Here is a 27,941-nt window from a genome sequence, read left to right as displayed (position 1 = left end):
TGAAAGAAATTAAGTATTTATTAAGTTTAATAATAGTTTATAACATGATTATTGTTTATGTACCATTGGACTATAGAAAAGGGGGCTCTCTCTATATATACTCCATAGCTAAACCCAGAGGTCCACTGCCACCCTTTCTAGCTCTAGGGACAACCCAGAAATGGGGGAAAGAATTGAGTCATACATAGGGGGAAGAGTCATACATAGATAGCCAACCTAACGAATCAGCAGTGCTGGTGCCAGACAAAGGGTCAGAATAAGGGACTCTTGAAGTACTGACAAAATGTGACTTCAATGCCTGGAGGGATGCACCAGAAAAAATGAATAGAATTTGTTGCAGCAATCTTCCCGTTCAAATTCCTGGACATTTCATATTCAGGATGACACTTTCCCTACCTCCTGGACAGAATGCCTGATTCCTGTACTGTACAGGCCAATCCTGGACATGTGGCAACCCTGCTTTAGGCCCTCATCAAGGCCACAGAGATCATAACGAATGGATATGGGTTTCCCACAAAGTGTGCAGAAAAGGTCACCTCTGCTCTACTGAAAAGCCATAGGAAGCTACTCTGACCATTGGTCCATCTAGCTTAGTATTATCTACACTAGTCCTGCTCAACTTAGGCCCCCCCAGCTGTTTTTGGACTACAACTCCCATAATACCCAGCCACAGTGGCCAATAGCTAGGGATGATGGGCGTTGTAGGACAATATCTGCAGAAGGGCCGAAGTTGAACAACCCTGGTCTACACTGACTGGCAGCAACTCTCCAAGGCTAGAGGTAGGCATTTAGCCGTACCCGGAGATACCAGGAAGTGAAGCTGGGGCCGTCTTCCATTGAGCTATGGCCCCATTCCCTAAGGGGAATATGTAGTCTTCCATCCAAATGCAGTGCTCACATGTAGTCTTCCATCCAAATGCAAACCAAGACAGACCTTGCTTTGCAAAGGGTCCAATTCATGCTTGCTTCCACAAGACCAGCTCTCCTGCCCTCGAGTTCAGTGGCAAGATGCTACTTTGGCCACTACAACTTAAGTCACTGGCATGGGAATCTTAAACCCAATGAGCTATTTTGTTTCATTTATTTGCATTAATTTTCCTAATAGTAATAGGAATTAGAATTGTGTAAATTATGTTCCTCTGCTACTATAAATATTGCTTTTTCCCTAAAGAAGAACGTACAAAATAAAATAAATTCTGCAATTATTGAAAAATATTAGAAATTTCATGTTATACTAAAGAATGTATCTATTTGAAGGGTCCTTCAGTTTACCTGCTTGTGATTTTCAACTTTTAAGGTGTCATATATTTTGTCTGGGCTGAAATATGCCGTCACCGTCTCCCCCTCCCCCTGCCCGATCCATGACTGAAGCACCAACTCTCCACGATGTGTATTATCTGTATATATAAATCACAGCATTGTGGATGCTGGTGTTTAGAGATAAATGTCTCTCTTGATTGTTAGTGTTGCACCATCAAGAAACTCAAGTGGCAAAATTATAAAGCGCTTTAAATGCAAATTGAAATGGAAGCTTTAACAGAAAATTACAGTGATTATCTGGAATACCTTTGCTAGCTAAATAAATGTTTGTTCTCTGCAACTGCATTCAGAAAGTGTTTTTGGCAAAGAAGGATGATCATAACAGTTCTATGGCTCACAGGCTCAGTATCGCCATAGGCTTGGTGAGGCTTCCACTTCCAAGCGGGTCCCTTTATACATAGTGAGCCTTCCAGGTGTGTAGTGGAGGGGGGACGCACAGAGATGGAGCATGGGTACTTCTTGGCTTCTCTGGCTGTTGGGATGGGCATGGCAGCCACGTCACTGGAGCCTCCTGTCTAAAGAAAAAACATGATTGTCATTTCTCCAAGTGCAGCTTGTGTAAAGAAAATAGGTATTCAGGGGTGTAGCTATAATTGAGCGAATTGGTTCCAAGAACCTGGGCCCCTGAGCTCCTGAGGGCCTCCCAGCTCCACCCCTCCCACTTTTCTTCATTATCTTCCTCATTCCAAGGGGACGCTGGGGAGAGGGGCGAACATGGGCCCCCTAACTACAGCCCTGTAGTTATTGCTGCTTCTCCAAATGCATTGCATTTCTATTCCAACATTTCCCCCACGATAGAACTCAAAGTGGCATGCTTAGGTCTTTCCAGGTGGAATCCACCTGGGCCTCCTCAGCAAGGCTACTGCTTCATGAACCTTCAGACCATGCAAATTTCAGAAGACATTAAAACTGTAGAGAGTTTTCTTCCCTAAGAAACAGATGTTATATTCACAAGCTCATGCCCCTGTAATTGGGTTTAACTAATTTGTAGCAATTATGCACACAATTCTGTACTCGCAAACACTCAAAGGATTACAGTCCACAAAACAAAACAAAACCACGCTTTGAAAGTGTGAGGGGAAAACTCCACCATAGGCTATGATTTAATCATTCTTATGGAAGGAATTTATTATTTCTTGCTTACACTCATGTTTTCCTGATGGTCTAGCAGAATAATTGGTGCAGCATTATCCAAAGGTACTGCATGTTACATGTCAAGGATGAGACAACTGGAGATCACAGTTGAATATAGACATAAGAATACAGACATAAGGGACAGGACTTTGGAATGTGCTTCCCGCTGACATAAGACTCTCCCCATCTCTAGCTTTTTGGACTTTTAATTGATTTAAATGTTTTATTTATTTGTATTGTTGTTTTATGATTGTGAACCGCCCCAAGATTTTGGTTTGGGGTGGTATATAAATGTATTAAAGAAATAAATAAAAATAAAATAAGAAGAAACATAAAAGTGGTTTTAAAAGTCTGTAGGATGGAGTACTGTATTTAAATGTGGCTACGTGGAGTAGGAAAACTCAAAAAGAAGGGAAGTGAATCTGCTGAATACTTCATCCCATTGTTTTTGTCAATATTGTCAATATCAAGTGTATCTCTTCTAAACAGCAATGGGACAAATTATGGAAATGGACGTTGGACGTAACCCCCCCCCCCCCCGATTACCTGATGTGCCTTGTAATCCCCCATCCCCGAGTTACAGTACTGCTTGCATATACTTTATAACCCTGTGGGTCTCCAAATCCTTGTGTGTAAATCTTTGTCGATATATGATGTACAAACAACTACTTTGTATATAATTGTGCTTTGGCAATGTACTGTATGCTTTGGTAGTTTGTTGGTTCAATAAAAAAATCTTGTCCTATAAAAAAATTAAAAAAATCTTGTCCTACCTTGGAGATTCTGCTTGTGAAAGGGGGTGCCATTTTGACCCCCACAAAAATAGCCCATCTGCAGTGCCTGTGCAGCCCCCCCCCCAATATCCCTAAGGGTTGAGAGACCCACAGAAACAGATTGGGGGGGGGAAAGCAAGGGGGAAGCAAGGGGAAGGGTGTAAACTGAAAATTGCCACCCCACTTTGTATGAATGAAACAACTTCTGTTTGCAGAAATACTGTTGGATGTTACCTAATGTCTTCCTTTACAGTCACTGAGAAATGCCAATGTTTGTTTCTGTTTTTTCCACACATTTTGTCTGAAAATATATAAGAGAGCTAGGGAGACTTGCGGTTCAAATGCCTCATTAGTATCAGACCTACTTTACCCAGACACAGTGATTACCACTTGAAATGCTGTGATCTGGAGAAAGGAAACTCTGTTAGAACCTATTCACCCACATGGCTCTAATAATTTGTAGCATATCACCATACCCTACCTCCTTTCAGTGACTTATGTTGGCATTGGGAAAATGTTTAGATCCATGAGGCAAGACACTTCACATACAAACCTTTCCTATTGAAAAGTCTCTGTGTGCATTTCAAAGAGCCATCACATTGCTATTCACTTTTCTGAACTATGGAGGCTGTAGGCTCATCAGCTGGCCTTTCTGTAAATGGAAAGTATTAGCTATCTCATGGGGTCATTATGGAAGCTTGTAAGAAAAAGTGTGCAATCTAGTTACATTACATGCAATTGGAATATGACTATTGATTTTAATGAGACCCAAAGTCTAAAACAATCTGCAAAGTGTCAATTAATTATAGTATAATATGAGATCTTGTGCCTTATAGTCCATTTTTCTGTTTTCATGCCATGAGAGGAACTACGATAAACCAAGCAAATAAGTGAAATGTGATAGATGAAGTAAATAATAAATCTTTCCAACAGATATCAGAGACAGTGTGCTCTTTCTCATGATCAGTGAGAAAGCGCTTGGGGTGCATGGGGAGGAAGGCTGTAAAACCTACTTCGTCCGCAGACACCACATGAGTGTGCGGTGCATTGTGGGTATCCCCCTAGTGCTGGCAGATTATTTTTTTTAAAAAATAAATCTGAGGCTAAGGGAGCATTTGCTCCCTTAATCCCATTTAAGAGGCTGGACTCTTTGGCAGGTTTGCCACCGCTGTTTTTCTTAGCTCAGTTTTGGCTGAATGTAAGAACAGCCTCAGTGAATGCCTAATAATCTTTTGGGTATACTAATATATTTTGAGTTATGATTCGAAGATGAGGAGATGGGTTGCTGTTCAAGTTAATTTCTTGTGTTGTGGGAGATGTAATGCACTGTCATAGGTGGGATTTTCATATCAACAAACATAGTTCCTGTCTTAAGACTGTGCATAATCTGTGCTCAAAATCTTTCTTTTAAACTAGGTCAATTTTCAGTAGTTCCACACAGAGCTCTTTCTGTAACTAATATTGTAACTAACAACAAAGTTGTGTGAGATGCAAAGAGCCACAGATACAAACATATGGTAATATCATACATTATCTGGCTCTGGTTGAAAACAAAAATCGCTGCACAGAAAAAGCTAAGAGGTAGCAACTTGATAAATTTGTGGCTGGGTGGAGATTTGAATCAAACACATGAAGAGGTTGAGGGCTAGAGCCAGAAAAGATTTATTCTCCAATAAACCTGTATGTCTCTAAGGCGCTACACAAGGGTGGTGTGTGTGTGTGTGTGTGTTCTGTAACAGTCTAACATGGCTATCTTTCCAAACTCATCTCTACAACATATATTTTTTTCATCATATTACATACATATTTGTACATTTAAAACAGACAGTGGCCAACATGATGGGCAGCTGTCTGTCAATGGCAGACCTGCTGCACAACTTAAAAGGCATCTCTGATGGTTTAGCAAAAGGCTGCTGTGGGATGACTTAAAAGTGCTTCTGGGCAGCAGAGCAGAACTCCTTCTGTTGTTTACATTGGTCCCTACCATCAACAGAGGACTGCCCATCATGCTGGCCACTGATGCTATGCTCTGTCTAGGAGATAAATGAGAAAGGATTACAACCTCTGTTAAATCTAGATGTTCCTATGATGCCCTGATGCTACAATACATATGCTGTGAAACATATTCCAAAGAAGTCATTATCAACACCACCATTAACTGTGATGAATATGGATCTACCCTGAATATGATTTTCCTTGATGAAGAGAACCTTTGGTACATCAAAGCAGGCAAAAGGTAGGAAATGGTGTTGCATCTTACCTTGCTTCTAAGGAGCTCAGGATAGCACATACATGGTCACTCTTTTTATCCTCAAAGGCCCATCACCCAATGAGCTTCATGGTTGAATATGTTGTTGAATGTGGGTCTCTATAGCTGAACTCTCACACTCTAACCACTACACCACAGTACAGTATGCTAGCCATGTGTATTTCCCAATATGTAAAAAATAAACTCTAATATATTATACTGAACAGGTTCCAAGGAAACAGAAGTTGTTCTGGTGAGAAATAATCTGCATACTTCCCGCCCCCCCCTATAAAACCTTAATTGATAATTACCATCCTCACAAGTTAACCCACTTCAGCCTTAAATGTTCACACAGTCACCATCTCGAATTGAGGTGGATGACATCATCACAACCCACGCTGTTGTGGTTTCCTTATGTGTCTCTACAGCTGTAGCAAGTTTTGTTCAAGTCGTTTAGGCAGTTCACAAGTTAGTCCACTTGTATTTCAAATGTTCATGTGTCTGCTATCTTGAAGCAGGGTGGATGACATCATTACAAACTACACCACTGAGGTATTCCCATGTAACACTCACTACAATTGTACCAAATTTGGTTCACATTAGCTAAGTGGTTCACAAGTTAGCCCACTTGAGCCTCAAACGTTTATGGGTCCTCTATACTGAATTGTGATGGATTGCACATTTACCTTAATGGCATCACAGACTACGCCATTAAGGTGTCCCTATGTGTCCCTAAAGCTGTAGCAAATTTTGTTCAAATTGGTTAAATGATTCACAAGTTAGCCCATCTGTGCCTCAAAGATTTATGTATCCACTATCTTGAACTGGGCTGGATGACATCATCACAAACTATGCAGTTGAGGTGTCCCTATGTGTCACTCACTACAACTCTACCAAATTTGGTTCACATCGGTTAGATGGTCTACAAGTTAGTCCACTCACAACTCAAATGTTCACACATCTGCCATCTTGAATTGGGGTGGATGACATCATTACAAATTATACCATTGAGGTGTCCCAATGTGTTCCTACACCTTTAACAAATTTGGTTCAAATTGGTTAGGTGGTTCACAAGTTAGCCCACTTGCACCTCAAACATTCATGCATCTGCCATCTTGAATTGGGGTGGATGACATCATCACACACAACACCGTTGAGGTGTCCCTATGTGTCCCTACAACTGTAGTGAATTTGGTTCATATTGGTCCAGGCATTGTGAAGTTAATGGTGGGGGGGGGGCACAGAGACACACACACAGAATGCCAGGTGATCTAATAAGCTTACTTTCCTTAAGGAAAGTAGGCTAGAACTGATTTTGTAGAATTAGCTGTAACAAGTGAGACAAATTTGTACTTTGAATTCATCATATCAGCCCACTGTCTTGCTGTGAGAATAGACCGTGTAGTGTTAATAGCATATTGAAGGAGAGAGCTGTTATTAGGGAGCGGGATGTTTTAGCACAGTGAGTATGCTGGGGGAGTAGGGTAGAGAGGAGCAAATATAGAGGCTCTTAACAAAGTGATTCACTTTCTGAATCATCACCCTACCGAACCACTTCTGAAGCACAAATTGCTACTGGCCTCTGAGGAGTTGTGATGCTCCTGTGATGAGTGTGGGTATTCACAAAGATGTTGAGTCAGCTGCACATAACAGAACATCAGGGTGCACAGCTCACCATTACGTAAGCAATTCCACAAAACAGGCTATGACTATTATGTCCAAGTGGGAAGCAGTTTTCACATAGTCTGAGGTAACTGGAAAAACTTCAAGTGTGTGTTGAAAGTATTTTGAATAAGCAAAGGAATTTGCTACCATTAGCCCAACAGAGTAGATACCAAAAAGTATCTTTGTAGAGCCCACACATCAGTTTTAAAGTAGTGATGGGATGAATTATTGACAGTGGGACATAATAATTTTGGAGTCTACCTCCCACTTCAGGTTGGATCCAGATCCATCCAGAGTTTGAGCTCAATCCAAAATTGATCTGTTTTAGGCCTGCAATGGTTCCAAGGCGTACTGTGTACAGTTTTGGCCATTGTATCTTAAGAAGGACATGTAGAGGGTGTTCTCATGACCGGGTGGGCAGTGGGAAAGGCTATAGAAGCCCATCTTCCCCGAAGACGATCACGCGCCCGGATGGTCTGCCGCTGCCTCAAGGAGCGTGGAGGCATGGGGGCCGGGACGCATTGTCCTGGCCCCTGGAAATCCCACAAGGTACTGAATGAGTGCATGGTGCATTATGGGGCTCCCCCCAGCGATGGCCAGTGCTGGCACACAAACAGGGAATCATGGTTAAGGGAGGCCTGCTTCCTTAGCCTCGTTTCCAAGGCGGGCTCCCTAGGTAGGTTTGCTGCCAAGGTGCCGGCAGGAGCTGCATGCCTCCAGGAAGTTCTTATGGGTAGCCAAGCCCGGGCATGACTTAATTAGCTGGGTCTTGGCTGCTCGCAGAGTTCTACAATGGTGCAGAAGAGGGCAACAAGGATGATCAGGGGCCTGGAGCATGGAAAAAATCTATAAAATTATGCATGGGGTAGAGAGAGTAGACAGAGAGAAATGTTTCTCCTTCTCTCACAACATTTAGGATCAACAACCTTTTCACACAGCACAATTAATATTTGGAATTCTCTGCCACAGGATGTGGTGATAGCCGCTAGCTTGGATGGCTTTAAAGGGGGTTTAGACAAATCCGTGGAAGGCAGGTCTATCAATGGCTGCTAGTTTGATGGCCGTAGACCACCTCCAGCCTCAGCAGCAAGATACATCTAAATACCAGTTGCAGTGGAGCAACAGCAGAAGAGAGAGGGCATGCCCTCAACTCTTGACTGTGGACTTCTCAGAGGCACCTGGTGAGCCACTGTGTGAAAAAGGATTCTGGACTGGATGGGCCTTGGGCCTGATCCAGCCGGGCTGTTCTTATGTTTTTATGAATGTTGCTACTTATGGCCACTCATTGGTGGTTGACTACCAAGTCAGGTGGAAATCAAAATAGGTCAGCATGGCTTAAGGAATCGGGGCATACGGAGCAGGACTGATGACACAAGTTGAAACTTTTGGGGAGAAAAAGATAATAAAAATGAATGCCAAACTGAAGCTGTGACTGCCTCTGCAATAGGAGACAATGGCCTCAACATCATTTAGCACCAGCAATTCCATCATCTCCTGTCCATGTTCTCCTCAGTTCTTGGTTGTAAGGATTCTACCTATCCCTCAGAATTACATAAAAGACAAGTTGTTTTTTTTAACCTGAGTATTCACCATATTTATGATGAAAAGTTATTTCACGGAATCGATGGAAAGGCCTGTTGAACTTGTGAGGAGGCCAAACCCCAACTGAGGAGAATAGACTGTGGTTTCTGATCCCACTATGACCACATTCAGACGTTATAAACCATATACATAGGCCTCATTCAGTAGTTATAACTAGGAAATTGTACTTGCATGCAGCCTCGCAATCTCTGACAAGTTTTTAAAAGTCTCTAAAGACGCATTTTTTTCACCTAAGGTTTTTAACTAGACTTGTAATTCTAATTTTTTTAAAAATTTTCATTTCTGTTTTAATTTGTTTTATCCTGTAATAAACCACCTAGGGATGGAGGTTTGGGGAGGTGGACAAATATAATAATAAAATAAATAATCAATACAGTTTTGTAAGGAAGTGTATTTTCATGAAACAATCTTGTCAGGAGGAGGAGGAGGAGGAGGAGGAGGAGGAGGACCAAACTAGGCATTTTGGTTAACCATATATTTGTTAAGCATGTGCTTGACCTGTGTATGTGTGTGTCAGGGGTGTGCACAAAACCAGGTTTGCCAGTTAGGCTCGAATCTGGACTGGATTCAAGCCAACCTGGTCCAGTTCAGTTTTGGTCCTGGTCGAACTGGACCCAGTTCGAGTTCGAACCAAGCCATTTTGACCAGCTTGGAGCTCTACTGAAGGATCCAGTGAGGACTCCCCTTTGCCGGTAAAGGGGCAGCGGGGCTGTCCTAAAGCTAGAGGGGGCGGGAGATAATCAATAGGCATTTATAAGTACTGCCAGAGGCAGTAGTGGCCGCGGGGGGGGGCAGTGGCTCACCCCCTTCCCCATCAAGCCCAGATTGAGCCAAGCTCACACAGCCCTAATGATTGTGTGTGTACACGTGCATAGGTGTGTGCATGTCCTGTGTGTGTGTGTGTGTCCTGCAGAAGAGTTTGTAGAGAGGAAGCCTGTCAATCCCCTGCCTTACCTCATGATGTTTGGGGGCATTAAAGAGTTTTCTCCCTTGCCTCGCTCACTTCTGCTATTAAAAATGGGCTAGGGATAACTGCTTAAAAGCAGTGGAGCAGAGCAAGGTGAGGGAGGGAAGGGGTGGGCTTCACTTCTCTCTTCTGTGCACTCCATTTGGTATGCCTAGTAGACTCCCCTGCCTGTGCTTTAGAAGTGAGCAGGGCAAGCCATGTTTAACTAACATCCCCTAAATGTCTAGTTTGGCCCTGACAACATAGGGTTATCTCTAGTGCATCTAAGCACCCACTAAACATTCAGCTGAGTTTCTTCTTCCAAAGCATTTTAGGAAGAGGCAGAGTCTTTCTGTAGAATCTGGCAGAGATATTAATATGAAGTAGCCATTGTTTGGAATTAAAATTTTCATTGCAGTAATGCCTCAGACGTTTTTGTGGGCAAGGTCATAGCTAGTCAAAGCTACTATAATAGTAGACCCTTTAAAGGTTCAGGTAATTAATTGGTGACTGTGATGTTTAAAGATCTCCTAAATCATATCTAGAAATGTATTTTTCACCCAATGTACACTTATTTCATCTGAATGCTATTTCTCTCCTTTCCCTTTGATCTTTTATTTTTTCATCCTGCAGCTACTTGGAAGAAAGCTTTCCCAGCTGTTTTCAATTTTTTTCTAAATTTGATCCTTTAAAAAAAAGAAAGAAAGAAATCTAACTTTTTCCACAGTGGGTCATAACTTTAACACCTAGCTCATGGCCACATGGTTCTCTTGTACTGTGAATAAGTAAGCGTGCTAAATCGCGCCAATGGGAACAAGAACACGGTGCTATCAAAGCAAATGACAGGCCAACCAGAGAACCTGCTCTGTGAACAGAGTTGGCTTGTACAATGCAGACAGAATAATAATGGTCAGAGAATCTCTGTATGTGTGTGCTATCTTCTTTGTAAATGTATTCATGTTTTGCCTTTATTTTTCCTAGGCTTACAATCCGCCAGGGAGCAGCTGATGGAGCTGGAAAAATGCAAGAAGTGGCCTGCTTTCTGTATTTTAGTTTCAGGATACTGAATTATCTGATTGGTGTCATTATGGATTCACGAGAAACTCTCTGGAGAGTTAAAAGAACCTTGTGAAAATGTAAACAGAAGTGAATGGTTACAATAAAAAAGCTTGTGGTTACGCACTCCATAGGCTTTAAAGGACTTTTCAGCACTGTAGGCAGGATCCAGACTAAGTTCAATAGCTAAGTCTCACCAAAATTAATGATTCTTAACTCCTAAGTTAATCATATCACATTAATTTCAATGGTGCTTAGTCAGTACTAGCTTTGTCTGGATCATGCCCTCTGAGTTTTACTGGAAATACATCATGAGTGAGGGAGGAATTGTATATTGTATAACCTGATCCATTAAAACTGTTTTGATTCTGTATCATAAACAAGCACTTGTTTCATGGTAGCTGAAATCTTATCCCAAGGCTTTGATCACACATACATGCCCAACACTAATTTCTCACAACTTGATTACCCAGCACATAATGAATCACAGCTGAATGTGTGAAATGATTCCTTTGAAAAGCAATCTGTTTGCACTTATATAAAAATCATATCAGTGACATTTGATCTGTGATGGCTTAGTGAAGTGATCGCCAGTTTTTGAAGTGATGGCCATTTTGGCAAAAAACCTTCAGTGTGAGAGCCATTTCCCATGACACTGACCTCTGTGCAGTGCTGCACTTTGCCGTTGAAGAGAAAAGGAATCTTCCAACACCATCTTGGAGAGTGCATGCTGAGTGCTGGGAAGCACATTCCTTTCCAATGCTTTCCCCATAAAGCTCCATGGAAAAAGTGCTGGGAAGGACTATACATCGCAGTGCTCCACGTGTGCCTTCCAAGATGGCACTGTGAATCCAGGAGGCTCCATTTCCCTTTAAGAAGCCCCACCTGCACTGGGCAAAGTGCAGCATGGCATAATGGGAATAGTCACCTCTGAATGGTGCCAAAAGGACTGAGCGGAGTATTTGGTTCTGGCTGAAGCTCCACACAGGTCTTTTAAACAATTAGAAAGCTGCAGTTAGAAAGCTGCACAACCCAACCGGGCCAGTTTGGTCTGGCACCCCTCGAACCCCTGTCGGTTTGGTTCTGTCCAGGGGATTTGTGAACGTTAAAAAGTTTTCTTTAAAAAAATGTTTTACCTTAAATGTGCTCCTTGAGTTGGCGGTATGCGTGCGTGTGTGTGTGTGTGCGGAGGTTCCACCTACCCCCACTGGCCTTCAAAATGCCCCGTTTGGGCCTTTTAGGCCTTCCTAAAATGGTGTGGTGGCCCAAATGGCAGCTGCTGCGCATATGCACATGGCCTCTTGCGAGGCCTAGCATGGCCCATGGCCTCACAGAGGCCATTTGAGCATGCACGGTGGCCATTATTTTGGTGGCCATTAAAAAAATTTTCTTTTTTTAAAAAATGGCGACTGCGCATGCGCAAATGGCCTCTGTGAGGTGTGGGCCACGCCAAACCGGCTGCGAGCTTGCCTGGGGTGTTCAGCTTGACCTCAAGCAGGACTAGGCCTGGTTCAACTTGAGGGCAAGGCCTCAAACTGGACCCGTACAATGGCAAACTGTCTTGACCTCGAGCTGGTTTGCACATCCCTACCTCTTGGCTGATCTGGACAGAAGATCTTAGAATATAAGAGCAGCCCTGCTGGATCAGGCCCAAGGTTTATCTAGTCCAGCATCCTGTTTCACACAGTGGTCCACCAGATGCCTCTGGGAAGCCCACAGGCAAGAGGTGAAGGCATACCCTCTCTCCTGCTGTTACTCCCTTTCAACTAATATTAAGAGGCATCTTGCCTCTGAGGCTAGTGGTTTACTACAGCCCTCACAGCCTCTCTTAGCCTTGGTAGGGAAACTTTAAGGGCAGTGCTTCCTGTTACATACTGCAAGTAGATTGGTTAACCTATATGAGCCTGCAGATATTGTAGGATTGCTTCCAAGTTACTGGAGTTTCACAGTCAGCCTTCTAATTCCCTTATGTTAAAAACTGTAATTAGTGGCAATTTTGTTTTATTAATTTCTTGGCAATGAGATGTCATATGCATCCCTGCCAGAGACCTTTCTAGCAAACTTTGTTCACATTTATTTAATAGACAAAATGCTTACTCTTATGAGGTGAGTTGGAGAGGGTTGTCTTTTGGTCACCTTTGTTAATTTGAAATAGCAGTGAGAACAGAGAAACTGAATGCATCAAAGTAGTGTACAAAGAAGTGTGTGTGTGTGTGTGTGTGTGTGTGTGTGTGTGTATAACACCCAAGTAAATAAGTTAAAGGATTAGATAAAGTACTACATCATTTCCAACTAATTCCAAGTCCCTCAATGTAAGTCAGAGGTCGGGAGAGTGACTCAGAAAAACCTGCTATGAATATTATGCTTATAACATTGGCTTGTTCTAGGCAGACAATTCAGACTTTTTTGTCAGGAAATTGCCAGAAATTTGGCAACTGCTGATCTTGTTGGGATAGAATTAAACAGAGGTAAAATGTAACATATATGATTCAGTTCCTCCTAAATGAAAATATATAGAGCAAGAATAATATAAGCTGTTTTTAAAAACTTTATCTTCTGTACTTTCTTTTCATTTTTGGATAATAATGGTATACAATATTTTTTAATATATTGTATATTTAAAAATATAGTAAAGCATCTTATTTTTGTTTAGTTTTAAAATATATTTTATATATTGCTTTATAAATCTAATAAACATATATTAATAAAACATGCACATAAATGTTTATCACCCACCCACCCCCATTCTAAGGGTGGTTTAAGATGCTACTCAAAATAGGGAAAATCAACATATTCTTCATAGCTGGGATGTATACATTTCATATTAATTATTATTATTATTATTATTATTATTATTATTATTAATTCGATTTCTATACCACTCTTCAAAAAATGGCTCATGGCAGTTTACACAGAGAACTAATGTAGGTACTGTATTGTTTGTACATCTTCCCACAGTGAGTTCTGCAAATTTCCACCTCCAGTGTTATATACAGCATCCCTGCTTTGTGTAACCTTTGAAGCCATTCTAGAAGTGACTTCATACAGATAGGTTCGTTTTGTATTTAATAACTGAATTATACCTTGCTTATGTGCTACAGCTATTAGAAAGCATACTGAATAAATTGAGTTTCCATATTGCTTCACATAATCTCAGATATGATATGTTTCACTGAAAGCAATTCACACATTCAGCTGTGGCACACTAAGTGATAACATAATGGCTACAATCACCCATGGTTTGTCATTATAAGAATGTGCTGTGGCATGCATGACACTTGTGTGCTCCTTTCTTCCCTTCCACGTCCTTGCAGTTTGTTATAAACCACAGTTTCCTGTTCCTGCCCAAATATCAGAAACAGTGATTTATACAAACCCTAGTTAACAAATTAGGATAGTCTGATATTCTGGTGTGGGCTTCTTAACTAATTAAGGTTGTGGAAACTATAGTTTTGGATGAAAAGGGAATCCAGGGTTTGTTACAAACTGGCAACATTCACACATAACACCAAAATGGAAGTTAAGGGACCTCTAGCTTCAATTTGTGTACGTCCAAATGTGGGCAACGACAGTTATGACAAAAAATGGACCCGCAGTTTCTCTCCCTAGACTCTGATTTATACCTTTGGTTTGTAGTGAGTTCCTCTAGACCTCCTGTTCTGTGGTGCCAGTGTTATGTCTGAATGCAGCACTGTAGTCGGGCTGCTTTTCCAACCAGAGTTGAGGGATGAATCTCCTCCCTCACTCTGGCTGCTATTAGTAAAGAAGGAAGCCCTGGCAGCCAGTTCCCCTTCCTCTCTGCAGTCTCGCTGACTGCAAGAGGGAGCTCTCTGTGGCCTCTGAATTCGGACAGGAGAGCAGGAGGGGGAAGTGGATTCCACATTACATGCAAATGCAGCCATTGTGACTGGAAGCTTTACATTTCTTCCCTTCACATGCAAAGAAGTCGGGAAGGGAAGGAGCACATAAGCCCAAAGCCCACTCTGTTACATTCTTTTAATGTCATTCCATGCTTTATCATTATTATCACTGAATGTGGCCATTGAATGATGTACATGCATGTATGAATCAGCCCTAACACTGTTCTCACCCAGCAGCAGAAACTGTGCATTCATTGTCAAGTAGGCAGTTTGGAAAATAGGTCTCAAACATAATTATTGTCTTCAAAGTATCATTTAGGATTTTGGTCCATACCTGTGCTTAGGTGATGTTCAATGGGAAGGCAACATTCCCCCAAAGATATTCAAGATTCAGTTTCCAAAAAAAGTGTGTCATTTTTTAAAACCTCATAATTACGAGAAATATAGGTGCTCTTGAGGAAAATCACTTGGTTTAAAACTTGTGAAGAAGGGATTGGTCTCTCTGTAATTCCTGAGGATAGGATTCTCATTCATGGTAGAAATTCTGGGTTCCCTGTCCTTTCTAAAATGCAGTATGCTTTTGCTCACAAGGGTTTCCTTCTGAGATATCTTCTTCTTCTTCTTCTTTTTGCAAGACAAGTATGTATACAGGAAAGAGAGATGGTTCACACCCTCTTTCTTTGACCTATTTAGTAAAGCAGAGCTTCCAACAGCATCGCTACTAGTGTTTTAACACATTTCAAGCTGCCTGCAACTTCTTTTCAGGTCCTGCTCTGTGCTGGTTGGCTGCAGCTATTTTTTGGTCCTTAGGGAAACCGCTGATCTTGTTTCAGTCTTTCCCACAAAGGCTTCCTGCTGCTGTGTTGGCTTCACTTTCTCCCTCCTCAGCTTCATTCAATAGAGCTTTAAATGAAAAAAAAAAAGTAGTGGGGAATTTTGGATTAACTATTCCTAAAGCCTTGATTTGAGTATAAAAGCTGAGTTAATTTCTTATGATACCCAGATCTGTTTACATCCTCCTTAACTGGTCAAATGCAAGCAGATTCTAGAAGAGTCACAGTTGGGTTAGGTTGTAGCAGCAAGTAGTCTGACCCTGATCCAGATAAATTTACCTTCAGAAACAGCTGAGTACAGTGACTGAGAATGCTACTTCATTACCATCCTCATTATGATGACGGTGACGGCGACGGCGGATATTTATATGCTGCTCTTCAACAAAATTCTCAAAGCGGTTTACATAGAAAAATTAAAAATATATACATAAATAAGAAGGCTCCCTTTCCCCAAAGGGCTAACAATCTAAAAAGAAACATAAGGCAGATACCAGCAACAGCCATGGGAGGGATGCTGTGCTGCGGCTGGATAGGGCCAGTTGCTCTCCCCCGGCTATATCTTAAGAGAATCACCACTTTAAAAGGTGCCTCTTTGCTCAATTAGCAGGGGTTTACAATTACGATTGTAATTAATTACAGTGTTGATGGGAAGATTCAGCCTCGTCCACACCACCTAGTGCAGTGATCTTCACTTTTTTTCAAGTTGGGGCCACTTTGGCAAAAAGCCTTCAGTGTGCGTGCCATTTCCCACTGTGCTGACCTCCTCAGAGTACTGAGGTTTTCTCGATTGTGGGAGGGACCTTTGAGATAGACGGAGCCCTCTTCTAAAAGCTCTGGGAGAAAAGCCCTGGGATGGGCTATACCTCCCAGCACTCTGCATGCCTTCCAAGTAGAGATGTGCAAATTGATTTAAGTTGAACCAATTCGAGCTTGAATTGGGATGATTTGAGGTTTTTGAACTCAAATCAAATCACCCCTAAAACAAAGGGCCTAATTCAAGTTTGAATCAAATCAGCCCAGATTAGAGCTCACATCTATTTGAGTTATTCAAGTAGTGAGCACCATTTTGGAGGGCTTTTTCTTTCCCCTTGCTGAGCTGATTGGTTTACTGGCACTGGCTTCTAACTGGCTGGAGATCTCCTTGCTTCTTGGTTGATGTTATCATTCAAATTGTGTTGTCCAGGGCAACTGTGCCCCCACTGGTTGTGGGGAGGAAGCAGGGAGGGGGAAGGCCAAAGGAGGGATTTTCAAAATGTATTTAAGGGGCTGCAAACAGAGGCAGAGAGCCAGAGAGCCATGTATGCCTCAGGAGAGAAGGGCAGTGGATTCTGGGTCAGTGATTCTTTTTTGGCTATGTTTGGACTGTGTGTTTGGGAAAATGTGATGTTCCGTGTGCACTCTGCTTGTTTTGGCCATAGAGAACAATGAGGAACTCAAATCATCCCATTGTTTCCCATGGGTAGGTCCTAGGGACATCAAAGTGGGTTGGATGGTATGGCATGATGGGTGCTACCTACCACATGACCCAACCCATAAAAGAAATGGGCATTTTAATAAAATGTTTAACCTTTTCCCCAAACCTCTATAGGATCCTATGGGATTGGGGTTTTTTTTAAAAAAGGTTTAACAGTTTTTTTTAAAAAAATTGCTCGCTTGCCCATTTCTTTTGTGGGTTGGGTGGTAGGTCGCACCCATCATGCCCTACCACCCAAACCATTTGGGTGCCGGTAGGACCTACCCATGGAAAACAATGGGGTGATTCAAATTCCCCATTGTTCCCTTTGGACAAATTACTCAAATCACTCGGATTGATTGATTGAATTGAATTGTCCAAACAGCCGGCAATGGCCACTGTTTCGATGAATTGATCTGAGTATCTTGCTATTCTATTTAAGCTCAAATTGAATTGCAAAATACGATCCATGCACATAATACAATACAATACAATACAACAAATATTTATATACTGCTTTTCAACTAAAGTTTCCAAAGCGGTTTACACAGATACATATATATACACACACACACACAGAGATATATATACACACACACACACACACACACACACAAATATATATATATATAATGGATACATCTCTACTTCGAAAGTGGTGCAGGGGCTTTCCCTAAATGGAGCCCCCCTGTACTGGGCAAAGTACTCTGTACTGTGAGAATAGTCACATCTGCATGGTGTCAGGGAGACTATGCAGAGTAGTCTACTTTGGCCGAAGCTTCACAGAGGCACAATAAAAAATTATTCAGGGAGCTACGCTTAGAGTTGATGTGGGTTGCCACTGTCCCCTGGGCCTTACAGTGAGGAACACTGATCCAGTGTGTCTTGGGGCTCTGTGAGATGTCATATTTGTATTGCATCATCGTGCAGATGCACATTTGTATGAGTATTGTATTGAATCTGCATGCACACTACCTGATCCAGCTAGAGTATTTTGCATCAAAGTTGCTTCTATTTTTAGAACCTTAAGGGATGGAGCATGGCAAAACTCTTCGGGGAGGGCATTTCAGAGCTGAGGGGCCACAACTCAGAAGGCCCTGTCTCTTGACTCTGCCAACTGAATCTCAGTCAATAGTGGGGCCACGAGTAGGGCTTAAGAAGAGGAACAATGGGCCCTGACAGATTTGTATGGTGAATGCAGTCCAACAGGTATTCTGACCCCAAACCATGTAGGGCTTTAAAGGTCAAAACCAGGACCTGGAATCTAGCTTGGAAAGAGCCTGGAAATCAGTGAAGCTGCTTCAGCATGGGTGTAATACTTGAGAAGCAACTAGTGCCCACAAGCATCTGGATCAGCTCATTTATTTGTTTGAACATTTACATCCCACCTTTCAATTGAACAACCCTCAAGATTGTAAACTGCCCCGAGATTTTATATGGGGTAGTATATAATTACTAGAAAGAAAGAAAAAAGCATGGCTGACATCATCAAATGGTTAATATTAGTAATAAATAAATAAATAAATAAAGTAAGTAAGTAAGTAAAATAATAATCCAAGCAACAGGACTTCAGCTATTGCACTCCCGAACCCTGCTTAAAAAGTCATGTCTACACTATTTGCTAAAAGCAAGCAACAAAGTGAACTGGGGGGCCTCTTCAGAGAGAGCATTCTGTAGCTTATATACTGTACAAGGTGTGTGTGTGGGGGGGAAATCCCTGTCTTGCAGGGTGAAACTGCATATTATGTCAAATGTGTTATGCATTATTGTGCTAAGGACTGTCCAGCTTTCATTGTAAACAAAATGCAGCAGTAGGTGATCCTGATCTGGAACAGGATTATGGTGTGAGGTGTGGTTAACATTTTCCCCTCATGCCATTTTCCCAAAGACAATTGCCCCCCAAGTGCTATTTTATCCCAAAGCTACCATTTGCTGCAAATACAATAGCTTTGGGGCAAATAGTAGCTAGTGGCGGGGGTGGGCGATGGGCGGTGGATTTTGGCTGGAAAAATGGCATGAGGGGAGAGGATATATTTCCTACTCTCTGGGCTGGTTCTCATGATCATTCCAATGTTAGTTAAATGGGAAGCCCAAATCCTTCCCCTGTGTCCTCTTATGGATCATGTTGTGTGAACTCAGGATTTTACAGTGGCTGTGGATGGGTGCTGCAACCAACTGATATTTATGTAGTTGACATTCAATTGAGATGTATAATCTAGGATCTAAAGTTACCTTATTGACTAAATGTTGGTCTGAATGGTCATGAGACCCAGCCCTCTGTGTGCTGTGGTCCCAGCCTAGATAGCACCCACCCCTCCATGGTTTCATTTTATTTAGAAGGAGAGTCATCCAGCCCTAAACATGATGTTTTAAAATATTTAAAATGTAATATGTAGCTTGGCCTGTTTTCCCATCTGCCTTGTTTCATACTATGACTTAATGTACTGTGGCGTCAGGTCAGAGAGATAAAAGTCTAAATCAAGGAGAGGGTAGGTTTAATCTTATTGGACAGTGGAACTTCCACCCATGGCTGCACAATTCCCTAAAGCAACTTCTGATATGAATGCAGTAATAAATACAATCTAATTCAAATTCAATATTTTCTTTTCTTAAATCAGAACACAACTTCAAACCAGATTAAATTTAATCTGTGAAAGTACACAATTAGATAAATAAATGCAGATATTTCCATGTGAATGTGGATTAGCCTAGATATATCTGAACTGAACTAAAGATTTGGGTTGCAATCATATACCTGGAGCTGTAATTCAGTCAAAAACACATCTGTCTATCTTGGACTAGTTCTGATGAGACATCTGCCAGCACATGATTAGAAAACGGATGAGCTGAAAGTGCACCTTTTGGGTCCTTTGTGGATGCCCTGATGCTCTCCTGGAGTGCCTCTTTATTGCATGGAGGGCTGTTCATCCAAATGGCTCGTAAACATATGCTTCAAATACATATTTTAAAAAGTATTCGGAGCACAGGTATAACTGATCCCTGCTCCTGCACTTCACGATAAGGTGGGGGATGGAGTTGTGCGCCAGGCCCCATTAATGGGCACGGGACTGACATTTTGTTCCCCCAGCATGCGATGTTGGCTGGCCAATTGGAGTAGGGGAGTGGCTACATAAGCGGCTGGCTCCCTTCACTCATTTTCAGTTGCTCTTGGGCGAGGCGCCCGCCCGCCTATCTCATTTCAGTGAGAGTTATCCAGTCTCCTTTTGGGGGCCAAGTAGGAATTTTTTGGGTCACACCCGATTGGCTTTGGAGGTGGCCTTTTTTTGTCTTCTTCTCACTGATTCTCCTGGTAGGGTTTCATTGTCTAGGATGTTTGGTCACTTTGCAGGTGAGTGCAGATTGGGATAGGTTGTCTCACATTGGTGTTTGACTGGGGGACCAATTAAGGCGAGTGGGAAGCCGAGGAACAGCCCTTGCAGGTTTTGTGGCTGTTGGGCTGGGATCTGCCCCTATTTGGAGGCTGGCTGGGCCCACGACTCAGTGTTTTGAAGCCTGAGTAGGGTGGGGCAGGCTGGCCTCCCCTCCGTGGGGATAAAACCTCGGGTTGTGATGATGTCCGGACCTGGAGCCGGGCTGAAACAACACCCAGTCTGTCACCCTGTTGTGGGCTGTCCTCCTTATGAGGCTGACCCACATGGGTGGTACCTGCACTCTAGTATGTTCATCATTGCAGGTTATTTGCAAATTTAATGAATAAAGTTCCAAATTATACATGTCCTGTCGTTATTGGGGCCTGAGTGTGCAAAGAGGTCATTCAGGTGAAAAAGGCCTCCATACAATAAACAGAAATGACAGAAGGACATTGGGATGTCTGTGGAGATGTCCCAATGGGTATGCTTTTGGTGCTTTACTGTATACCAGTGGATCTCTCATGCAAACCAGCTCTCTGTCTATCTGTCTTGCTTTTGAATCAGACACCAATGAATATTTAAAATCCTATTTAAGTGCAATCAACAATCTCTGAGTGTTCAAACATTCACAAAATGTGTTTTGGATAATCAGCCTTCACATGCACATTTCAACATTCACCACCTTTTGGATAGCCACTGTGATGGGCTTAAGTCCAGTGGAAACTCAAGAGAGTAACTAAGTAATAAAATGGGATCTGTATTTGCACACCCATCATGAGAACTTGGCTGTGAAATGGAAAACTAGCCCATAATCCCACCCTCTGCCAGAGCATCAAAATATGAATTAAACAATTTCTGGTTTATCATCAAGAGGGCTTTATGTTTACTGACACCAGGACTGAATCTAATGCATCTTCTTTCTCTGCCTCTGTAGTTCCTTTTAAAGGCAATTTAGTTTTTTGTTTAAATGCAAGAGCGAGACATGTTTGCCTGTTCCAGCCCGGGTCCCAAAAGGCTTCGTCCCTCCCACCAACCCCCTAAAATTGCCCCTAAGCCAGTGCTGTTGAACAGTCAAAGTACAATGGCAGCGTAAGGTATTTTAGCCTGAAACAGGATAATGGAAGATTAACGGTAAGTGAAATATAAAGGGCGTATCCAGATTTTAGTGTGCTTCAGTGCATAAAAGCAATTGGAGAAATCTGCTAGCTTTGATATAGTAGACTGCAGGTCATTTTATATATATCTTTCCCAGCTTGTGCTTTAGTTTCAGTGGGGAGAGGAGAGTGGGGGAGGAGAGGTGCCTCCGATTGGACTTGGCAAGGGTTCAGAAACCACAACTATTCTGTGCATGGCCTGGCCATTTTAAATATATATTTTGCGCTTTTGGTAGATGTTGTAATGCTTTTAGCACAGTGTGAAATCTTGGCTTAGACCACAGTGTCTAAAATAAGAGGGATTCTTCCTTGGCAAGAGAACAGTTTACTTATGAAAAGCTGTGATTCTGGAGTATTATGAGAACAGGATGCAGTACCTGCACTTACAAATCAAATTTCAAGAGTAATCGTAGTGAGAGAGAAATGCATTTCAGTAAATGTCAAGTAGCAGTGTCTTACTTCTGCATGTGATGGGCCTGATCCAGCAAGACTGTTCTTATGTTCTTATTTATCACACTCTTCCTTCAAAGAGCCCAGAGCGGTGTACATAGTTATGTTTATCCACACAACAACCTTGTGAGGTAGGCATTTTTCATATATATTAGCTTATGTCCAAGCCCTGCCTCTGCTTGTGTCTGTGAATGGGAGGAAGGTTGCATGGTATCTCTGAATTCTCCCTTCACTTTCATGCCCCTGTACCACTCCCATGAAAACCTGCTCTGAGGGTTCTCCAACTCAATAAAACACCCATCTCCTTGCGTGGGTAGGGTTTTGATATAATTTATTACTACTACTACTACTACTACTACTACTAGCAGTTATTATTATATCTCTAATTTTGTCCAAGAAACTCAGGGCATCCTACAAGGTCCCCCTTCCACCTATTTTATCCTCACAGCAGTCTTGTAGGTTAGGCTGAGAGAAAGTGACTTGCCCAAGATTATTCCATAAACTTCATGACTAAGTGAAAATTTGAACCCAGGTCTTTTCATTTCTACCTAAACACTGATCAAAATGCCACACTGGTGGTGTTCCCCACTCTAATATTTAACCTGTATCTGCTGCCTATTAGTTTAAACAAATTTCACATGAATCTAGAAGGGCGGTCCTTGTCTGGTTTTGTACTCACAATGAAACCCTATACATAATCCAGCACTGAAAGAGCAGGAGAAATCTGCTCTTTTATAGCTCTTTAACTACCATGGGATGTGTACAAAAGATTGGTTTAAATGTATGAAGGGTGATTAATTTGCATGAAGCAATCTTCTGTAAATAACTTCAAATGGAACATATATGGCTTAATGATACCAGCCACAATCCAAAACCACTGGCAGTGTTGGAATGTATAAACAGTTCTAACACTGATAATACAGAATCAGAATGTGCTTCTCCAGCTGTATTGTTCATGCACATTTTTTAAATAGATGCCACCCAGACTGGTGGAATCAGTGTTGGAGGCCAGCCAGTTGGCTGTCTAGCCCAAATCCATGTCTTAAGACAAAATATCCCATACCTAAAGCATCTCCAACAGATGTCAGATTGACTTTTCCTTGACCACTTCGAAGGCAGGAGATCCCCCAGTCTCGCTAGGCATGCTTCTTCCATAACTGAAGTTCTCCTGTGGCTAGAATGCCCCCTCCACATACAGAGTTAACAAAGATCTGCAATCTTGTAGTTTAAAACAGGGTTTCTTAACCTTGGGCCCCCAGATGTTGTTGGACTACAACTCCCATCATCCCCAGACATGGCCTTTGTGGCTGAGGATGCTGGGAGTTGTAGTCCAACAACACCTGGGGGCCCAAGGTTAAGAAACTCTGGTTTAAAACCATTGCTGTGGGTACTTTTCAGTTAACTCTGCGGCCTAAGGAGTGAACCTGTGTGGCATGATGACTAAAATATTTTATGGACAATTGAAACTGGATATAATGAGTGTGTGTGTAGGGTGTGTGTGAGTGGTATTGCACTGCAATGGCAGACTCTGCTCACAACCTATGCTCATGCATTATAACAACTGTGGACAGCTTCTGCTTTTACCCCCCTATGCGCATTCATTAAACTCAGTGGGCTGATTCGGATGATATATCAATTGGATCCTCTGAATCACACTGAGGGATGACAACACATTGAACCCCTCATGCACACACATCTGCCCTCCAGGTACACTGTCCCCACAGGTACACTGTCCCAGTGATACATAATCACATGTAGGGGCAGTTAATTTAAACTGAACAGTCAACACAGGGATTAAATACTATTTTGTATTTATTTTGTATGTTGAGGGTCAGTTTGGATGCCCTGGCTCCATGTCATGAAGTGACAGTGGGAAGACTGGATCGGAGTGGACAGAGATGGGCATGGACATGCTCCTCGCTCACATGATGAGTCGGTGCTTGTATCATCCAGACTAGTCCATTTTGAACATCTGTAAGGGCTTCAGTGTTAGATTTGGATCCCTGTTCAGCTATGAAGTCACTGGGTGACCTTGGACCACTTGTTACCTTTCAGCATAATTACCTCACAGGGTTGTTATGTCGATAAAATAGGAAGATGTTCATATAGGTCACCATGAGTTGGAAAACAGTGGGCAACCATACAGAATCCATTCCAGAATCCTTCCAAGTTTTGCTGTTGAATTCCTGATGGAGGTGAATTGCTCTCCAATTGTTTTGTTTGCTCTTACAGGTATATCCTCTCATGTATACATAACGTGACCGATTCAGTGCATGGGCTTCTCTGCTGGGCATCCATTTTAATCATGAAGAATATTTATTTATTTGTTTATTTATGTATACACCACCCCGAACTTCCATCCCAGGATGGTGTTTACAGCAACTTAAAACAAACTAAAACAGAAATTAAAACCTTGAAACAATAAAAAAACAACAAGCCTAAAAAGCTTGGGTGAATAAACGTTTCTTTAGAGACTTCTAAAAGTTGTGAGAGATGAGGAGGCTCTTCTTTCAGCAGGTAGTGCACTGCAGAGTTCAGGGTGGCAACAGGGATGGCCCGTCCCTGTGTAGTCACCAGACAAGCTGGTGGGAACTGCAGACGAATCTCTGCAGATGATCCCAATGTGTGATGTGTAGCTCATAGTAAATATTCTGGGCCTGAGCTGTTTAGGGCTTTATAGGTCTATCCCAAAATGAAGTTACTGGAATTTGAGACAACAAATCTAGCGATAAATACAAAATGTATTTAATCTGGATTTGCTTACACCAGATGGCTCAGCTTAGAGAAGTGTCACATTACCCTACACATTATTGTACAACACAATCAATATATAAACCTGTTTATAGAATAACATAGGCAAAAAGAAAGAGAACCCTGCTATTCTATAAACAACTAAGGATCTTGATCTTGATCATGTACTTGTATAATAGATAATAATAATAGTAATAATAATTATTATTCATGTTATTATAACAGCAACACCAACACCTAATATATTTCTTATAGTAGCATTTTTACTGAGTGTGTGTGTGTGTGTGTGAGAGAGAGAGAGAGAGAGAGAGAGTGGGGGGGGGGGGACAAGCCTCCATGCTTTACTGACTTCTTTAGGCAGAATAAGAAGGCTAAAGATAACTTTGACTTTCCAAACAGAGCATGCAAGACGGCCAATTAGCAAGATGCACAGAGGATAGGCTAAGTAATAATTCTGTAGCACATCAAAGTAGGCCTCAAATGAATTTAACATTCAAAATCTGCCTTGAGGTGGATTCCAAGGTCAGATATTCAAAATGAAACAATCAGAACCAATTTCCTTGATGCAGTTTGAATATCAATAGTGGAATATGTATTACGGTAAACTCTTTCAAGTGACTTAATTCTTCATGTAGTAATTGTTGCTCCTTAGAGCTGGTCAGGTCTACTATATGGGTAAATACTGAAAAGCTATTCAGTGCCCTATTGATTTCAATAGGAACAGCTGGGCATACACTTAATTCTTTTCTGTTGAAATGAGTGGAATTTAAGAGTACTTAATTTGGGCTAGATTGTATGCAGAGCGCAGATTAAGAAGGACTGGATATGACTGACAAGCTGAAAAAATGAAAAAATATGACTGACAATGCTGAAAAAGTTGAAAATGCTGAAAAATGAAAAAATATGACTGACAATGCTGAAAAAGAGATTTGACAAGAACCTGAGCCTCATAACTCAGGACCTACCCAGAGTGACATTAGAGGAAGAGGAGAAGGAGGAGAAAGGGATGATAATGATGATAGTGGCTCACATATCACACAATGTCCCACAGATGTTTTGCAATGCACACCATGGGTGCTGCTTCATCTTCCAAATGCAAGTTGTGCTAGAGTGCACTTGTGCAAATGCTGAAACTGAATGAGGGAGTAGTATGATTACATGTGATCACATGGAAATGGACAAAATTGCACTTGGAAGATGCAGCAGTGCTCACGGTGCATAAAATGCACATGGAATGTTGTTTGGTATGTGAGATGATGAACAACTTTTTCCTGTTCTCATCATATTAGAATTCAGGGTTATCTAATTAAATTGATTGGCAGTAGATTCAAGAGAGACAAAAGAAAGCGAGGCGATTCTCACCATTGCTGAGAGTGGGTGGTTGGGGAAGGCTCCAAAGAGCTTACCTTCCCTGCAGATGATCCAAGGCTCGGTCGTGGGCGCGTGCTCCATGTTTAGGATTTCCCCATCAGACGGACTCTTTATGCCCCTGTCTCTGTGTCTTCTCGGGATGAACTCAGCCCGAGGAGACAAACGATACATGGAAGCCACATTAAGGGAGCACATCTTTAACCTCAGTTAACAGCCATGTTGCTTAGGAGGGTTAGGCAGGTGGGAAGCGTCAGGATCTGTGGGGATCCCGCAGCTTCTCATGACCAGCCTAACCCAAGCTGGGCTGCCCCAGTATGGGCAGTATGTTTTTACACAACACACAACTGATTTTATGGAATTTCCTGCCATAAGATGAAGTGATGGTTTAGAAGTTAGATACTTTTAAAGGAGATTAGACCAGTCAATGGCTATTAGTCATGACGGCTATATGGACTTCAATATTCAAAGGCAGTATAGCATGTAAAACCAATTGCTGGAGAGCAACAGCAGAAGAGGACTGTTGCCTTCATCTCCTTCTTGTGGGTTTTCTGGAGCATCTGGTTGGCCACTCTAGAAAACTGGCCTAGATAGACTTTTGGTCTGATCCAGCAGGGGTCTTTTTATTTATCAAATGTGAAAACTTACCTTTTCACCCCTCCTTCCTGCAGAACAGTACACAGGGTCCCCAGCATTTTATCCTCAAAACCCTGTAAGGTAGGTTCAATTAAGACAGAATGATCTAGGGTCCCAGGCATTTTAATGTCTGAGCAGGGATTTGAATCCAGGAGGCTCTACACATGATCAGTGTGTAGATCCTTACTGGGCTCTGCCTGCAAACGAGCAGGGAGCTTGCCCTGGGCGGCTGGATTGACCACCCACACAACTACCAGCTCCGTCATGGAGCCGGTAGGGGCGGTGGGGATCGGGGGGGGGTGCCTGGCACCCAGAAGTTCTAGGATGCCCTATGCAGGGGCGTAGCAAGGTTGGAGTGGGCCCAGAGATGAGATTTTAAAATGCCCCCCCCCCACTCAAAGTCCAGGGCCTCCGCACACCCCAGGTCCCCAAATAAGTCTGATATTTCAAAATAAGTATGCTGCCTGGAAATACATTTCACTGAATACACACACGCACACGTCACAATATATAGTGATATACATTGAGTACTATATATCTGTGCTACTTTTAATGCCTAGAACACACTAGAAAGACAAATTATTAAAATAGCCCCCTCGTTGCAGATTAGCAAATGAGACTTTCAACCATGCAGTGTGAGCCTATGTTTGTTTTCTCAGAATTCTGAACAAATTCAGTCAAGTTTGATTCCAGGAGGTTTTTCACAGGAGGCTTTTAAAGCCCTTTAACACACCTCTCCTCTGGAATGGAGGTGCTGCATTCACATGGCCAGATTTACCCTGAAGTCCCTGCGAGTTATTGGGGAGCAGTTCACACACAAGAAAAATAAAATAAAAGCACCACACATGCTTCACAGTTCTCACTCAGACCTTCTGGGTTGCAAAACAACTTGAACATAAGTGCATTTATAAATGAATGAATAAAATAAATATAATACTGTTTCTTCCAGAAGTTTTTGTAATTTTCTGCCATGAAACAAGCCACTTATAGGACTTTTTAGATAGTTTTTTTTAAGCCAGCAAATTTTCCAAGCTGTTTAAAAATAAATATTCAGAGACTTCTCAGTCCCACCCCCCATATCCAAGCCCTATGGCAAGCAGATCCCTATATATGGGGGGCGGGGGCGGGAAAGGTAACCACAAAAAGGAGTTCACACTCTACCTGGCAAATGCTGGGCTGGGTTGGGCAGGGCAGCAAGGGGTCTTCTGCTGCAGAGAACAGTGGTGGCCACTCTGGCTGCCTCCTCCTTCCTGGCTTGCTTGGGCCCTAATCGAGTTCAGGCTTCACAGAGGCCTACACGGAGGCCTCCGAAGCCCTGCCC

The 27,941-nt window shown here is 42.3% G+C and overlaps 1 long non-coding RNA gene across 1 annotated transcript; it reads right to left on the bottom strand.

The window, feature by feature from the left end:
* On the bottom strand, positions 1-27,941 carry LOC128348780 (uncharacterized). Its single transcript, XR_008318327.1, has 4 exons — positions 27,782-27,941; positions 25,979-26,694; positions 14,939-15,507; positions 1-1,835 (listed from the first exon to the last, which is right to left on the bottom strand). It is a non-coding gene; the product is annotated as an uncharacterized LOC128348780 (long non-coding RNA).

The sequence above is a fragment of the Hemicordylus capensis genome, chromosome 3 (assembly GCF_027244095.1).
Source record: "Hemicordylus capensis ecotype Gifberg chromosome 3, rHemCap1.1.pri, whole genome shotgun sequence".
Taxonomy (NCBI): Eukaryota; Metazoa; Chordata; class Lepidosauria; order Squamata; family Cordylidae; genus Hemicordylus; species Hemicordylus capensis.
This window is presented reverse-complemented; position numbering and strand designations above follow the sequence as displayed.